The sequence below is a fragment of the Rhinopithecus roxellana genome, chromosome 11 (genome assembly GCF_007565055.1).
Source record: "Rhinopithecus roxellana isolate Shanxi Qingling chromosome 11, ASM756505v1, whole genome shotgun sequence".
Taxonomy (NCBI): Eukaryota; Metazoa; Chordata; class Mammalia; order Primates; family Cercopithecidae; genus Rhinopithecus; species Rhinopithecus roxellana.
This window is the reverse complement of record NC_044559.1, coordinates 13,498,187-13,515,403: the sequence shown is the minus strand read 5'-3', so window position 1 is coordinate 13,515,403 and position 17,217 is coordinate 13,498,187. Positions and strand designations below refer to the sequence as shown.

Below are 17,217 nucleotides of genomic sequence, written 5' to 3'. Positions count from 1 at the left end.
ATTTGTGGAACCCTGGGGCTCACTGGCAGAGATGGGAAGAGGAAAGGGGGTAGGCAGGGGTGAGACCCACCTCCTTTACCCCAACCACATTGGCTTTTGTTTCATTGGTCCTACATTCAGTTTTCTAAGGAAGGTTATACATGAAGAACAGTTTTCTGCTGCCAGAAGCACTGGACCACCACTGGGCTCCAAGATCACTTAGAGTCTCTCGTGTTTGTGTGGTAAAGGTACTAGGTTCGGAAAACCAGATTTTGCTACGTCCTTTAACAAGTGTGTGTTTCATAACTAGTTTTATTGTGCTGAATTTGATATCTCCAGAAAAACAGTCACATCTGTGCAGACAGGGAGTGCGACTTGAGGGAGTGTGAGGATGCCACGGAATCAGACGCAGAGGGGCAAGAACGGCTCTTGCAAAGCAGTGACCAGGGGCCAACTACCCACAGCCCACCTCCCCAGGCCCACTGGGGCTCCAAGTCATTGGGAATGCCCCAGGCAGGGGAGATGGCTGTCCTCCCTGTGTTCAATCAGCAGAGCTGTTTTCTTCTGGGTCCCCCGCCCTCCTTGGCTGTCATCTCTGAGCGGGGTGCGCAGCCCTCCGGCTCCGATCCACATGGAGCCTGGTCATCTCCTTCTGGCATCCGTCAACTGCCTGAGCTGTCGGTGGAGGCTACTGTGGCCTCTCTGTTGCTGACCTCTTGCTCCCCAGCCTCTTGAAAACTCCCTGCGATTTGTCTCTGGTCCTCCTGCAGTCTCCCCGTCTTCCCCTGGGGTCGGGGGTCTCAGGCTCTCAAGTCTGTAAGGCTCACTGTATCCGCTGCCTCATTTGCCAGGCACTTCAAGCTCCAAGGCTCCCCTCCTTCCTCACCTTTGGGTCTTTGAAAATTTTGCGCCCCTATATTCTAAGGTGATCCTGGTCATTGACAGTCCAGGGAGAGAAACTGCTGAAAGCATTTCCCCTTGTTTGGAGGGTCCACTGCTGTCCCTTCTAAACTCTGGAGTTTTTCCACACCTCCTCCTTTTCATCACCTTTTAGATGCCTCCTGAAACCTGAAGTCTGGCTTATGGAGTGCTCCCTGTGTGAGGTTCAGTGCTGGTGTCTGTGAGGCTTTAACCAAGGTATACATTAAAAAAAAAAAAAAAGAAAGAAAGAAAGAAAGAAAGAAAAGAAACTTTTTTTCTGTCTGACCCTCTATCTGTGTCAGCCCAGGCCTGGGGAAAGGTGAGGGCAGACTGGGTGGGTTTTCCAATCTGGTCATCCCAGAAACTCAGAAACACCACTCCTTTAGTGCTCCCTGCACACCCAGGCTATGCTGGCCAGATGTGTCTCTCTGGTCTCTGTTGGACTCCAGCCCAGCCTGTTCTCCTTGGCAGCAGCTCCTGGCCTGCTCTGCAGAAGGGGCAGCTATTTCAAACCAGGCAAAGGGCCCTGGATGTGGCCTTTTAAAGAAAAGATGATGGTAGCTCTCTTCCCAGGCAGCACCACCGCGGTCTCACAGAGCACCTGGCAGCCCCCTTCAGAGTCCACACATTGCCTGCTGGTTTTCAGTTCCTTCTCAAAACTTTGCCTTGGGACAGTGGCTGGGTCAGAGGCTAAGGCTCTCTTGGGGTATCCTTTGCCCAAGTGCAGTTCCTCCCACTAAGCCACAGTGTAATCTCTGAAAGAGTCTGCCCAGGCTGGGGCTGGCGGGTCACCTATTTATTTTAATAGTGCAATCCCTTTTGGGACGACTGTAAGCAGAGGCCCCAGTGAAAGACATCTGAAAACAAGTTGCCTGGAAGCAAGCCTCTTGGAGGACCATAGGGGGGTGGATTCTGGAGTCTTCTCTTATCGTGCACCCATGCCTCCCCCACTCCCACTCACATTGGCCTAGTCCATGACCCTCCCTTCCTTCTTGAGGAGATCAGCCTTCCAGACTCCTGGAGGCTCTGGCATGGGACGTGCCACAGGTGACCCTACAAGCCAGGTCTCTGATTCTCAGTCCACTTCTCATCACTCCTGCTGAAGCCACATGTCCCTCAGCAGGTACATTAACTAGAGGACCCTTGTTGTGACTGTGGAGGTCTGGCAGTTACATGGAGGCCCAAACAAACTCTGGCAAGATACTATGGGGTGCTAGAGGAAGTAACTTCCTGGGAGGCAAGAGACCTGCTTGTGGTCTCAGATCTGCTAAGCGGCTGTGTGATGTTGGATGAGCAGCTTGCCCTCTCTGGGCCTTGGCACCTCTAGTTCTACAGTGAGTGGATTGACTCTGGGAAGTGTCAAGGCCTCTTCAGGGTCCCTCTGCTCTAGGTAATGTCAGGATCTTTCTCGAGGCATGAGGGAGAAGCTTGTGGCAGCAGACAAGAGCACGTGGAGCAGGACGGGATGACCCTGGTATTCCCGTGGAAGAAGGACCATGACAGCTCCTTCTCCCCACATGGTCTTGTCTCGGGGCCCCAGAGTGAGTGCAGTGTGGGGCCTGCCTGCTGCCCCTCCTGGAAGCCCTCGCTGGGGCAGTGAGCAGTTCCATGCTCTGTATCTTCATTCCATGGTTCTTCCTAGGGATCCACTTGTGACAAATGCCTCCCTGATGGGAAGTGGGCAGGAAACATCTGCCGAAGTGCAGAAAGTCGGCCCTCCACATGTAGCAAAGTCCCACCTATTCATGTTGGCACCAACCTGGGCAGGTATGAAGTGACAGGAGGAAGCTCAGCACCTGCTGTCAGGCCATGTAGACTGGCGGGACAGGCAGCAGTACCTGCTGCTGAGGTCATGAATCTTAGTCCCCTCCCTCAGCTGGTGACACAAATCACTTGTCCCACAGCTGCTTCCACGATCCATTCTGTGGGGCTGGTGGAAACTCATCACCTCGGCTCCTCTGGGGTTGTCCTCCTGCCTCTCAGATTACCCCTCTGGGCATGGTTCATCCCAGGAGTCAGAGGGAGGGTCCTCTGGGTATCACCCCTCAGGCCCCTGGGCCCTCACTCTCCCTGCCTGTAAGGCCCCTTCAGGGCACAGCCTGCCCTCTGCTGCCTTCTAGACTTGACTAAGGCACAAGGCTTCCTTTCCCCAGCCCTGGCCCCCAGAGGTCTCCCCAGGAGCCTTTGCTGTAGGCTGTTGCTCAGCAGGAGAAGAGAAGGCAGGGTCCCTCTCTCAAGGAACAGCTTTCACTACTCTCCTCCCTCCAGCTTGGGGAAATCTCCTTTTGGTTTGGGAGCAATACTTCCACATTTACGTTTCTTCCAAGATCCCTTGCTTCTTGCTAAGAGCCTGGCTGTCCTGCTTTCTTTCTCCGCAAAGCCTCCACATTTTCTAACAGACTTATGCCTGTGGAAACAAAAGCCAGGACATCCCGTGGGTGCCTTCTGCTTTCCCCTGTGCAGCTGGTGTCTTGTGAAACAAGGGTGCACAGCGGGAAGGGACAGGAAAGGGAGAACAGAAAACTCAGGAAAGGGAGAGCAGAAAACTCAGGAATGAACAGGCCATCTGAGATGGGATTTTAAAGTAGTATCTGGGTACCATCCCGGATACTATGTTCCCATGTAGAAGCACATGTGAACATGAGTGCCTGCCCCTAGGCTTGTGACTAAGGTCCCCATGAAACAAGCAGAGCTCAGATATAAACTGGATTCTGCAGTGCCACCCAGGCCCCAGGGTGGGGACAGGACAGGACAGATCCTTGGCTGTATAACCGAGAGCCAACCATGATACGAAGCCATACTTGGGTCATGCAGGATGTCCACAGAAGCCTCAGTCCTGCTGGTGGTATGCAGAGAGAGCATAGCCAGATCCTGTGAAGCAGGAGGGCAGTAGAAACCTAGCCTGAAACTGCAGAAGAGAGGAGCAGAGGTGGAGTCTGGGAATGGCCCCAGATGGGGTATGGTTTTGCAGGTCAGGCTCAGGAATTCAAGCCTGGTCCTCAGGCAGTAGGGAGCCATGGGTGGTTTTTGAACACGGATGTGAGTGGTGAGAGACAGGAAAGGTCCTGAGTGATTTTAAAGAGAAGGGTGGAACGGGTAATTACTGAGCTGGGAGTGGTTTGGAAGGCTTCCTGAAGGACTCATTCATTCATTCATTCATTAACTCAACAAAGGCTTATCTAGCACCTTCCATGTGCCAGACACTGCTCATGGTGATGAATGTAATAGAGTGTCTTCCCCATGGCACTTACATTGTGGGTGGGAAATGGGCAAACCTTAATCAACATATAAACATGCATTCCAGGTGGTGATGCAGGCTCAGAAGATATCATTGCAGGGTAAGGAGACTGAGAGTGAGAGGGGATGCTCTTCCAACTAGGGCAGCCGGAGGAAGCTTCTAGAGGGGGTGGTATTGGAGTAGAATACCTGAAGAGAATGTGGGGGTTGATTTGTCCTAAAGAATGCATTGGCTTTGCTCAGCTCTGATGGACAGGGAGTGTGAGTGAAGCCTTCGGGGAGGAGTTCATGGGAGCTGCAACCCGCCAGTCCTGCTGCTGCAGAGACTCTGTGGGGGTGAGCTTTGAGTGGTGAGGTTGGAAAGGAGACAGTGCTGTTTGGATGAGAGTTCTAAGGCTGGGTTGAGGACTTCAGTCTTGTTTGGTGAGCCTCAGAAGGCTGCTGTGCAGGAGGTGAGCAATGGAATGAAAAGCCCTTGGGTCTCTGCAGAAGGCTCCCTTCCAAAATTACAGTGGGTTGGCCAGTGCAGGGACCCAGGAGCAGACTGAGCATGCCCAGAGAGCCCCCTCCTTTGCAATTACTACAAGCCCCAGCACAGGGCAAGGCCAGACCCCTTGGGGATCGTCTCCATATCAAAGGGGAGATTAGCTCCAAGTCCCTAACGATGCTGGATGTGCTGGCCACACTCACCAGTGCCGCCTCCTCTGAGACTGTCAGCTTTATATCTGCTTCTTTTTATCAATACAGGCAAATAATTCTCTAGACATTTATCATTTTAAACTGTCACAGTCCAGTGCCTTTCCCGAGGACCACAATCAATACTGATCTCAGTTTGAATACTTTTCTGACAAGGTTCCTATTTGTAGATTCACAAGTAGAACTAATGTGTGTTAAAGCTATTCAGTTTGGCATTTTGCAGCTCCATTGACACATTAAATATAGGCGTTCACCACGACGATTAACCTTACAACTATTAAGTAATAAAAATCCTGCATACATATTTATCAGCTGAACTTCCTATTCCGGCATGATGCCTTTCCCGACGAGGCCTTCCCATGATGGGAAACCAGAGAAGGTGGAGGTGGCTGCTGGAGAGATGAGCTCACTCTTTGCAGAGAATGTCAGGAGGGATGTGGGGATCTTTGGGCCACAGTGTTGGTGGGAGGAGGGGAAGCTGCTCTGGGAATGGAGGCCCAGATGGAGCTGAAGCTGACGGGGTACTGAGGTGGGTAGCAGCAGAGCTGAGATGTTCTAGGATGGTGGATCCAGCTGCTCTCTGGGATGAGATCCCAGACTTCCTCATTCTTGGTGCTTCTGAATAGGTATCCTTTCTCTTCTTGGGCCTTAGTTTCCTCCTCCGCATAATGGGGTCAGACTAGAATGCCTCCTGGCCTTTTTATAAGGTCATGGCATGCGTACAGTAGGATACAATTCATAAAGCCTACAGCATCAACAGGCAAGGAGTGACCAGATTAGGAGACCCTGGGTGCCCCAGAACCTCCTCTGGTGATCAGGAGGGTTAAGGCGATTGACAGCTCAGTGAGTGGGGCACACCAGTGGGGACTATCAGGTAGATGAGCTCAGATGTCCCTTTTGCAGTGGATGCTTGGTGACTCTGTCTTCCTGCTTATTGATGTGGAACTCTGCTTCCTGGATCTGTCTTTCCTGGACCAGAATCCAGAGGGACGCTGAGTACCTGTCTATTTCCTGGCACAGGGGTACATGGGCCCCAGTATCCTGGATGTGAGCTGAGGCAGCGGCAGGGCAGACATCTGCTCATGTCTACTGCCATTCTGAGCAGTTGGTGCCCAGGCCCTTCCCATGACTAATAATATGAGTTGGAGGGCTTCATAATGGGACAGACGAAGGGTTCTAGAATCAGCACTCCCAAATCCAGACACCTTGCCAGCCTTGGGGGCATCTATCTTGCTTTACCATTGGTCCATATTTGTGAGCTCTGGCTCAGTCCCAGGCCCAGGGCCAGCTGGGGTTGGGAAGTGGGTAAGTGACAGCAGGACATACCATGTAGTGGCGGAAAGAAGGAGTCTCCACACAATTGCAGCACATAGCAGTCAATGTCCGGTGAGAAAAGGGGACAGAGATCAGAGTGGGCTGCCTGGAGGAAAGAGCCTCTGCTTCTAGACTCACTGGACAAGCCAGGATTCGTCAGGCAAAGAGTGGAAAGGAGTATTGTCGGCAGGAGCATGGCACATGAGAGGGGACCCTGTGGTGGCTATGAGGGGTGCCCTGAAGACCTCGCTGTGGGAGCACAGCCCCATGAGAGCTCCAGCTGCCATGTTCTGATGTCACCGCTGTGTCTATGCTCCCAGCCAGCGATTGAGTGCACAGGCGTGTCCCAGTAGATAAGGGCCGTGCCCTGACCCCTAGATTTGGCCTTGCCAAGCCTTCTTGAGACTGCATAGCATATTTTCTTCACTCATGGCCAGACTTGCTCTGGGATCTGGCGGCAGCTCTCCCAGCCTTTCCTCACCCCCTCTCCATTTTCTCGCACATGGACGTTTCCCTAATAAATTCCTCACACATTGCATCCCATATGGGTGTCTGCTTCTTGTAGGACCCAGACTAACACAAGCAGGAAGTGCTTCAGGAATTGAAGGGAGTTTATTCTGGCCTCTGGGTAAAGTGTGAGGGTGAAATTGTGATTTCCATTTTACAACAAGGGAACAAAGCCTCCACAAAGTTCTAGATGCAAAATACTTTTTAAGCTGCAACATGACTTCTGAAGATAGGCCCTGTTGATGGCTGTGGAAGGGGTTAGGTGCTGGAGCAGCCACTTCCTGGAAACCTGAAGGCACACTTTCCATCTCATAAAATCCCCCCGGTGGAGAAAGGGAAGTGCACTTGTGTCCGTGACCGCCGGAGGAGAGAGGGGCTCAGATATGCACCACCTTTGGTGCATCGACTTTGGGTCTGGGATGGGAACCCAGGTCTGTCTGACGGCAAAGTGTGTCCCAATCTTCTGGGGTGTCTAGACGCTGTTCATGTGCCAAGGGACAATCAAAACCTGTCACCTCGGCTCCAGTTGGCAGGAGGATACTTCCACCCACACTCCAGTTGAAACAGCAGGAAATGCGGTCAGGCTGACTGACCTGGGATGCGAAGTTGTATAGAGAAAAGGCAACTCTCCATTTTTAAAATTTATTTAAAATTTATTTTTATTTAGTTACTTTTTTAGAGACAGGGCTTTGCTCTGTCACCCAGGCTGGAGTGCAGGGTCACGATCATAGCTCACTGCAGCTTTGACCTTTGACCTCCTGGACTAAGCTAGCCTTCTGCCTTGGCCTCCTGAGTAGGAAAGACTGCAGGTGTGCACCACCATGCCCACCATGCCCAGCTAATTTTTTATTTTTTATTTTATTTTATTTTTTAGAGATCAAATCTTGTTATGTTGCCCAGGCTGGTCGTGGACTCCTGGACTCAAGCAATCCTCCTGCCTCAGCCTTCCAAAGTGCTGGGATTACTGGCGTGAGCCACCGTGCCGGGCCGTGACTCTCTAGAGCAGGCCACAGAACCCCCACACAGCTGAGAGATGTGTAGACAACTTTTGCAGCACCATGGTTTTGCTCAAGACTTGGCCTCCTCCTGCACGCCCAGAGTCGGAGGGTTGGGGCACACTGGCTTTCTCCTGACCTTAAATGAAAGGCAAGGAGGCCTGGGATTGAGGCTGGCTCTTTTACCACCGTGAGACCCGATCTCTGTCTGGGACCTGTCATTGGAGGACAGCTAGCGACCATGGTGCAATTGGGAGCAGCTGACCTTGCAGCGGGAAGGGCCATGCCTCTACTTTCTCAGACAGAGGGATCCAAGGGGCGAGGCGCCTCTCCTGGGAGGTGAAGGCTGGTGTGGCTCAGTGCTGGGGCTGGGGCAGGGAAGCCTGGAGCACTCAGACTTGCTTCTGGGGGTGTCCCAAATATGGTGAGCTGCATTAGCCACTGTCAGTGGGTGTATGCTGAGGTGCTCCTGGTTTTTCTCTGTTTCTATTTTCTATCTTGACAGAAAAATTGTGATTTTCACACTGTCACTAAACCAATAGGTCCCTGACATGTGTTTTTGTAATCTGTGGAGCTGATTTCCTGTACTTTTGACAGTTCTATTACATCTCTGACAGTTATATAAAATTTTTCCTCTGGGAAGTTGAGGGGGGCCTTTGCCTCTCCCCTCACTGTAACTCCCCAGTCCCCCACGCTAACTTATGTTTGGAGATGACGGAGCAGGATGAATGCTTTTCTTGTTCCTGCCCTGTGTTAGCTGCCAGTCACCTCCTGGGAGTCGGAAGGTGGAGTGCACAGCCAACAGACAAGAGAGGGAGCCCCGAACCTGAGCTCCCTCAGGTGGGAGAGGGGAGCAGCACAGAGCCAGCCCTGGTGACTCAGGAACCCACAGTGGAAGGATACTTCGTTCCTGCTGGGTTCCAAATTCGGCCGATTCCCTCTGAGAGTCCTGCCCTTGCCCCTTGCAAACCACAGGGCACTCTACTGAGGGAGGAGGCCACCCTGCTTCATGCTGATGCCTGTCAGTGTAGGGGGGCAGGAGGTTGGGGCAGAGCCTTGGCTGCAGTGTGTGCAGGCTTGTGAGTGTGCACATGTGTGTGTTGAATTCAGGGTGTCACATCTGTGCACATCCACCCTTGCTAGACACTGTGCCAGGCCCTGGGGTGATGGGGCTGTAGCCTCTGTACCTGGGGGGCCCAGGTGTGGGTATGAAAGCTAGAGCTGCACCCATGGGTGGAGCACCTACTCTGGGTAAGTCTGTCCGTGTGCTCACACTGGAAGCACATGCACCATAGGCACGCATGAGTGGGTGGTGCATATGGGGGTAGATGCGGGGAACATGTTTGCTTCTGACTTGGCTGCAACTGTCTGGTGCTAAGCGCAATGTCTGTCTTCAAGACAACGACTTCTTTTGTAGAAACAGTGATAGAAGGGGTCGCTGGAGGGAGGGGAGCAGGGGCCAACATCACCTCAGCCACAGGTATCGCCTGTCCACGAAGTGGGAGCTTTATCACCCTGGCCCTGTCACTGCCCTTCTGGGTGGCATTGGACAGATCCCATTGACTCAGCCAAATTAGGAGGAGGCACTGAACATTATCTTGGGGATTCTCTACGAAGCACATATAAAGTGGCCCCTAGACCCCCAAATAGCACCTCAGCCTCTGCAAAAGCCTTTGCCAGATCTCAGCCTGGTCTTGAGACATTATTTGGGGCCTTTCAATCGACGTAGCCACTCTGATTTTCCTGTTATGGAAAACGAGGCGTTGCCATGGCAACTGCCACATTACACGCTTCTGTACTGACGATGCCTCTGAGATACAGAGCAGCTTCTCAAAGAGATACACTTTTCAACATGTCATGTAGAATTCTGTACTTGTTAGGGAAAATCGCATTTCCAGCAAAATGACATGCCTCTCCCGGGCTTGCGGACGCATAGCTCACGCCTTCCTTAAACAAAGAATTTTATTCACTGCCTCCCTCCTGCCTCTCTGGTCTGCTACTGGCTACCCTCCCCTCCCGAGCACCAATTCCCTTTACATAAAACATGAAGCTGGAGATGAGGCCTGCACAGAGGGCAGGGCTCCACTAGCCAGGGTGGAGGAGCCCAGTGTGGGCTGTCCCCTATGGCGGAGGGGCCCAGAAGCCAGGTCTGGGGGTGGGTGCCTTAGCTCTGGCTGTGGGGTCAGCTAGCTGGCCGGGTCCTCCGATGTCCCTCGACTAGCTTCCAGGACCCTGGCCTGACTTCTCGGTGTCATGCTTAGAGGAAGATTGCGAGCTCCCCAGCCCCACTCCTTGGTCAGCGCTGCAAAGGGCCTAAGTTAGGAGCTGGTGTCCTCTTCAAGGTCATGGCCTCCAGGTATCCCGTGTGTTCAGCAGAACCATGTCAGCTGCTTCATCCCTGTCAGGCAGTGCACTGGGGATAAAGCCAGCCTCAGTCCTGTCTTCCTTGGTGTGACACTGGACTCACTACTTCCCCTTCTTGACCTCAGATCTGCCATCTGCCCCCGAGCACGTGGGCTGGATGCCCTTGGCAGAGCCTGCTCTGAGAGTCTGAGAGTCTGAGATCCTGTCCCCATGCTCCTGCAGATCTCCAGACCCCAGCTCTCCTTGGAGTTCTGCCCAAAGAGTCTGAAGCTGTCTTTCTCTCAGATTCTGTGACTGATAAATTGACCACTGAGATATCCCAGGGAAGCCTGTGTGGACACAGGGATGAGCTTGCCCTAAGGGAACTGACTGCCTGTACTTCTGAGCTTAAATCAGAAGGCTCCTATTCTGGGAGCCCACTCCTGCATGTTGGCCTTTGCCAGAGGGATGTTGGACCAAGCTGGTGAGTGACCAGGCCAACACCTCCAAGTACTGATGCATTCAGATTACTTGCTGAATTGATGCGACATGAGGGTCAGCACTAAATGAGCTAATACATGCGAAGCAGTTTGATGAGTGCTCAGCACATACGAGCCATCGGTGCTCATTGGCCATGGTGGCATGAGAAGGTTGTGCAGACGCGGAAACACTTGCACAGCCACTGCCTCCAAGGAGCTGGGAGAGAGGGGACAGCCCAACATCGAACAGTCTCAGCACAAGTGGGGAGGGAGTGCTCAATGTAGCCTGGTCCTGGAGCCTGGGGAGCCCCTGAGGGTCTCCAGCCCTTTTCACTGGGCTGAGGGGAGCTCTTGCTTTCAGGAGAACTGACTGGGGCCCCTTCATTCTTTCCTATTAGAATGGCCTCAGAATTGAGACGCCCCCCAGGAGTTAATCCCACAGTTTGCATTGGCCTCTCTCCAGGGAGTGAGTTTGAGGACCATTTTCTCCCTCTGCCTTCCCTAAGGCAATCGCATTGTTCCTGGAAAAGCTTGGCTAGGGAGGGCTTTGTAGGCCCCTGGGGCTCCCTGCGGGTGGTGAGGAACCCTCAGGCCAGCCTCCTTTCACAGGTTGGTTATCTGGGAATTTGGCTCTTAGACAAGTTGATCAGCAGTTGTCCTTCTGCCAAGGGCCACAGGGAACTTCTGGAGGGGTGCCGCGGGGTGGTTTGGGGCACTAGAGAAAGTAAGGAATAGCAAGGCCTATGTCAGATACAGAAGGGCAGCTTTACATGAGGAATTCAGTTTTCTCTCCTTGAGACCAGTGATGTTCCAAGTGTGGTTCACAGATCTGTGTTGCTGGTTCACAAACCGTTAGTGGTCCACGAAGGAGTAAGGAGGTTGCATCAGAGCATAAAGCAAATACAACACTAAACACATATTTAATTCAGCTTATATATGCACCCAAACACACATGCCTATAATTTGTATTACAAGACACTCTCGATGAAGGCAGCAATGCATGGATTCAGGTTCTAGTGCAAGCTTCGAATGCCACTGCAGACAAGCCCTCTGAATAACACTGCTCTCCACCACCTCTCACCTGCCTCCCAGTGGAGATGGGATCTGCCTCTGTGCTGCCCAGGCCAACATTCCCTCTCTAGGGGCCTCCAGGAGCTTCCCACTGGGTCTCTCTGCCTCCAATCTTATCGTCTTCCAACCGAAAGCATCCTCCACCCTGCAACCAGAGTGTGTTTTCTATGTAACCCTGGCCATATTGCTTTCCTGCCAAACACCTTCCAGTGGGTCTCCAAGTCCAAGTTCCTTAGGGCGGTGTTATGTAAGGGCCCTGCAAATCTTGCTGTCTTGATGCTTTCCCACCTCATCGCCCATCAACCTTGCTTTGTCATCTAGTCACAGGATTTCTTCAGTTCTCCAAATATATGGCACTTTGTCTTGCTCCTAGGCCTGTGTCTAAGCTATTGCTCCTGGGACACTGTTCTCCCTTCTTTTGTCCTGGCTAACTCCTATCCCTTCTTCATCAGAGACATTATCTTTCTTAATTAGGATGGCCTTAATTGTATAAAAGAGACGGTTTATTTTCCCAAATATCCTACTTTCTTATCTATGGAATCCCCCTTTTTGGTTTATGGCTTCCCAGGACAAATGTGGCTCCCAGCCTCCCTTACAGCCAGATGTGGTCATGTCGTTGAATTCTAGTCAATGGGATATAGACAGAAGAGTTTCTGGGAGGTGTTCTTAAAAGGAGAGGGGATACTTCTTCTACCTCTCCTCCTTCCTGCTAGCTGGAAAGCAAATGTGATGCCCGGAGCCTGGGCAACCCTCTTTGAGCCATGTGAGTGGAAGTCACATGCTAAGAATGGCAGGGCAGTGAGAGAAAAGATGCTTGGCTCTCTGATGACTTTAAAGCTGCCCCTGTCATTCTGAGCTGCTTATTTTCAGACTTCTTATATATGAAAGAGAAATAAGCCTCTATCTTGCAAAAACCACTGTTATTTGGGGGTTTTCTATTAATCACAGTCAAATCTAATTCTAATTGATGCAGGTGCAAGTAATTGAACACCTGAAAGTAAGGAAGACATTTTAGATCTCTCTTTTAACAAGACATCTGGAGGGGGCCTGTTCCGGAATGGTTGGACAGTCTGATCAGTGTCTATGGTTCTCTCAGCCTTTTCCTTGTGGTCACAGCATGGCCTCTGCAGCTGCAAATATCATATTCTCACATGGAAACATCTCAGGTGGAAGGATGAGCATGGGTTGGAAAAGGTTCCTTCTCATACCCCTGCCCTTTAACCTTGGAGGAAAACTCTCTCCAAAAGCTCCAAGCAGGCTTCCCACTGCATCTTGTTGGCCAGAACCATAGCTGCAAGGGAGGCAGGGACAGTTAGTCTCTGGATGAGTCAGGCAAAGACCAGGGTTGGGAATGGCTGGTGGCTGGAAAGGCAGCAATGCCTTAACATTATCCCTCTGTGTAGTGTCTGTTCATTGGCCTCTCTCTGGAGTGAGAGTTCCCTAAGCACAGTAGCCGGCACCAGGGACACCATTGCAGAGCTCTTAAGAGTGCATCCTTTGGAGCCTGATTCAAATCCTGGCTCTACTGCTTGTGGCTGAGTTAACGTTCCTGCACTTCATCATTTAAGGGGGAGAGGCAAGCATTCTCACCTACCTCAGAAGGTTGTTTGAGGAGTAAGTGGGTTCATATATGTGAAGCACAGAATGCCAGTTCTCAAAATTGGCTGCAGGCTAAAATCATGTGGGGAGTTTGAAAATTTAATGGTGCCTGGACCCTGAAATTTACCCTGGACTTTCTCAGGCTGGTTACCTGGGAATTTGGTGCTTTTGGTCAAGTTGACCAGCAGCTGTCCCTCTACCAAGGTCCACAGGGAACCTCTAGAAAGGGGGGTGCAGTGGGTTGGTCCTGGTCACTGGAGAAAGTAAAAAACAGCAAGGCTTGTGTCAGATACAGACACTGGAATCTAACAGGTCTGGGGTGTGGCTTGGGCTTTGGGATTTTTACAAGTTTGCTAGATGGCTGCCACATGCAGCCAAGAACAGTGGCTAGCAGAGAGGAAGCATCCAGTAAAGGTGAGCTCTGATTGCTTTAGTTCATCATTGTGGCCCCAGTCGTGAGCCCAAATCCTGGCACAGAGTGGGCCCTCAATAACTGTTTGTGGAATGAATGAATGAAACTTTGGGGACAGGAAGAGGGAGCTGAGGTTATTTAGTCCAACCCTCTGGCACTGGGATTGCTACCCTGCCCACTTGGTTGTTGCCTCTGTTGGAACATCTCCTGTGGGTTCCAGCACTGCCTGTTTCCTCCTTCTCCCAAAAGGCCCCCAAAGGCTCTGTGCAGACCAGCCCTGTCTCCTTCATCCACAGAGAGGATGAAAGAACATGGCAAGAGAAAGACTCACAGAACCTCATAGAGAGGTTTTGAGAATTGGTCTGTCTGGTTCTCCCATCGCTCATTTGGCCACCAGCTTTGGTCCCAGCTGCTGTGCCCTTGGGGGATGCATTATGCCCCTGAAAGGGGCCCTTGTCCCTTTTTGGGGTGTCATCCTGGCTGGGTGGTATGGATTTCTGCTGTAAACATGGCCCATCTGGGAGAAGCCCAGGTGCCACATTTTGAACAGCTCTGAAACTTAAAGCTCAGAAGGCTTTGAAATGCAAATATTTTGAAGGAAACATAAGGTAAACATGAGTGCTTATTTCCCCCTGATGAAAACAATATGCTGTTTGCTCTGAAATGTAAATAGGACCTAGATCGCTTTTAAAGAAAGCCATGTCTCATATTTTTAGGTCCAGGGTAATATCGTTCCTAAAAATATGTGCATCCGGCAGCCTTCCCACCCGCCTGAATCCACACTCCCTTTTTCGTTCCTGATGCCCCTCATTCCAGGCGTTGCTGTCTTCTACCATAAATATTCCAAATCCACCTCCCCCCTTCCCAATCCGGTGCCACACTCCCCCGCCTCAACCATCATCTAATTTTTCCAATACTCTCTGAGTGCTTGGGAGTTCCTTTTGGATAGAATTGGGGGAAAAAAAATCTGTAGCCAAAGGCGTTTCACTGACTTGAAAGAGATTTTATGGTGCATTGAGTTCTAATCAAGTTTAATAAGTATTTAATGCAGGATGGAGACTTTGCCCTCAGCCCCCAGGCCTGGCCATGCATGCTGGCGGCCCCCTGTTGGCCACGAGAGAAAGGACCGCTGCTGGGACCGGTGTTTTGGGTGGGCGCGGCGAGTGACAGCTGCAGAGAAACGAATAATTAGCGATTTCAACCCCTGATAATGAGTAGCTCCATGATCCTTCTTGGAGCCATTAGGAACATCTATCTTATTAATGATCCCACTCGACAGCCGCGGGCCCAGGCGCCCGCTCCTCTCTCGCTCCTCATCTGTGCACAGAAGAGCGGAGATGGAAGGTGGTCATTTTTCATCTCCCTTAGTAGTGGGGGCTCAAGCTTTCTGGGCCAGCCACATCCCTAGGGCTGATCGGGATCCACCCATGCCCCATGTACCACTCACCCTGGGCACTCCTCCTGTTGCCAGCAGAGAACACCTTTCATATGTGCCCACCTGGTGCCTCTTGGGCCAGGGGTGCCATCACCCACAGTGTGTTCTCTTCCGTCCCTACCACTTGCCTGGGATTTGCTATGATCACCACATTTGGGCAGGTACCTGCTAAGGGTTCAGGGCCTTATCCAGGTTCACACGGTTAGCAAGGGCTAGTGCCAGGATAGGATGTTTGTCTTTTTTGTGGGTTCTTCTGCTGCTCCATGTTGGCCTACTAAGCGAATTCAAGGAAATAGCAGCCCTTCCTGGCTGGTTTTCTTAAAGGCAATGTCCAAGCCAGCAGTTGCATTCTGTCTACCAGCTGCATCTGGTTTGTAGGTATGAATCTGTTTGACCTGCACATGTCTTAATAATTGGGAAACAGACACTTAAATTTCCAGATTTACTGAGAAATTGGAAGACTTGGACACATTAAATTTGTAGTTCTGTATGGCTAGATCTCAGGGGCACCTGCTCTTTTAAGACAGTTTGCCACAGGTCCTACCACTCCCTATCATCCCATGCCTTGCCAGACTTATTCACTTATGTTATCTGTCTGTTTCCATACCTGTTTGTGTTCGAACTTGAGTGAACTATTTAGACCTGTGATGTTCAAATCTTATTTTATCAGCAGCTGCCTTTTCTCAAACAGATGAGATGGGCAATAGAGAACATCTATCGGGAATATCACGGTTAAGGTTGGCATAGACTTGGAATCCCACTCACTTGGACCCCACATTCTACCCCAGTAGTTCTTCAAAGTTTGTGGGAACTCTAGGGCCCCACAGAACACAGTTTGCAAATGGTTTTCCTTCAGAACAAATAAGTGACAAGATTCCAGCCACCCATTGAACACACCAGCAGATACCTCGCTGAAACCATCATCTTGGAGACAAGATGGGCAGAACTTGAGAAGCCCTTAGCAACTGTTCATTTTTATAGGGTAAAAGCAAGTCTTAGAATGAATATCTGAATCAGTGCTTCAGCCTAGAGTTTGAATCTCCTTGTTATTCCTAATTTTTTTTCTGGAGGAACCCTCACCGCTCAGTCCCAGCCTCACACCAGTACTCTATCTCCCATCCTGAAATTGCAAGCTTTTAGGGAAATGAAGAATGACTCCCACTCACTAAGCAAACAGAATTTGTTACTTAACAAGGAGTAAGTAGTTTAAACATTGCTTTTATGTGAAATGTATACACACAAAATAGAAGAGAATGCAACATTCACCTGAAGCTTCAAAATAAAACGTGAGACTGGAAAGGGATTTGGGGGTTATAATGTTGCTTTGGATAACATCTTCTGGTGCTCTTGAACAGGGTCCTCAAAATTTCTCTGTAAAAGGCAAGACAGTAAGTAGTTTAGGCCATATAGTCTCTGTTGCAATCACTCAACTCTGCTTTTGTAATTAGTAACAGCCTTAGATAACATGTAAAGGAATGGGTGTGGGTGTGTTCCAATAAAACTTTATTTAGAAAAACAGATGGTGGGCTGGGTTTGGCCATAGTTGCTGGTCCCTGCTCCAGGTCTGTGTGGGTACCCTGCTTTGTTTTTATAGGTTTCTTAGTAGACACATCTGAGAGCAGTGTATGACACTAACTAGGTGTCCTACGTTTCATTCAATTCTGACACAAATTTCCCAAGGCAGATCCTGCAAGTTAAGGGCTCAACCTCCATTTCATATGCACTTCTGCCTGGCCAACTACAATTTTCCGGGTTCCCCTATCCCCATTCCAGGCTTGAATATTTGCTAGAGTGACTCACAGAACTCAGGAAAGTGCTATCCTTATGACTATTGTTTTATTATAAATGATACAAATGAACATATTCACCAGGCAAGGTCTTGGGAGTGAGGGGCCCGTGAAGCCTAAAATATTGACTAACTTGCCCTTTACAGAAAAAGTTTGACGATCCTGACCACCGCATCAGGAAATGTTCTCCAAAGCCACATTATACCTCCCAGATCCCCCCTTAAGTTTCAACTGTTTAATTTTCAAGCCTCAGGAAAATATTGCATTCTCTTGTATTTTATGTGTATACATTTCACAAATAGAGTGCTGCAGAGCTTCCATACTCTCTCCCAGTGGAATGTGGGTGTGTCACTCTACCAGCAGCATGGAAGTTACCCAAACCTTGTTCCAGAGTTTCTATCTGGGGCTTCATTAGTAGGCGTGATTGATGAAATCATTGGCC

General features: G+C 50.6%; 1 long non-coding RNA gene and 1 other non-coding gene across 2 annotated transcripts in view; both read left to right on the top strand.

Moving 5' to 3' along the window:
• Positions 1–17,217, top strand: part of LOC104662249 — a 133,735-nt gene that overhangs the window by 100,786 nt on the left and 15,732 nt on the right. The window contains exon 2 of the long non-coding RNA XR_004060114.1: positions 13,803–14,161. This is a non-coding gene — a long non-coding RNA (uncharacterized LOC104662249). The remainder of the gene's footprint in view (positions 1–13,802; positions 14,162–17,217) is intronic.
• LOC115900563 lies at positions 891–1,008 on the top strand. Its single transcript, XR_004060240.1, has one exon. It is a non-coding gene; the product is annotated as a small nucleolar RNA SNORA71 (small nucleolar RNA).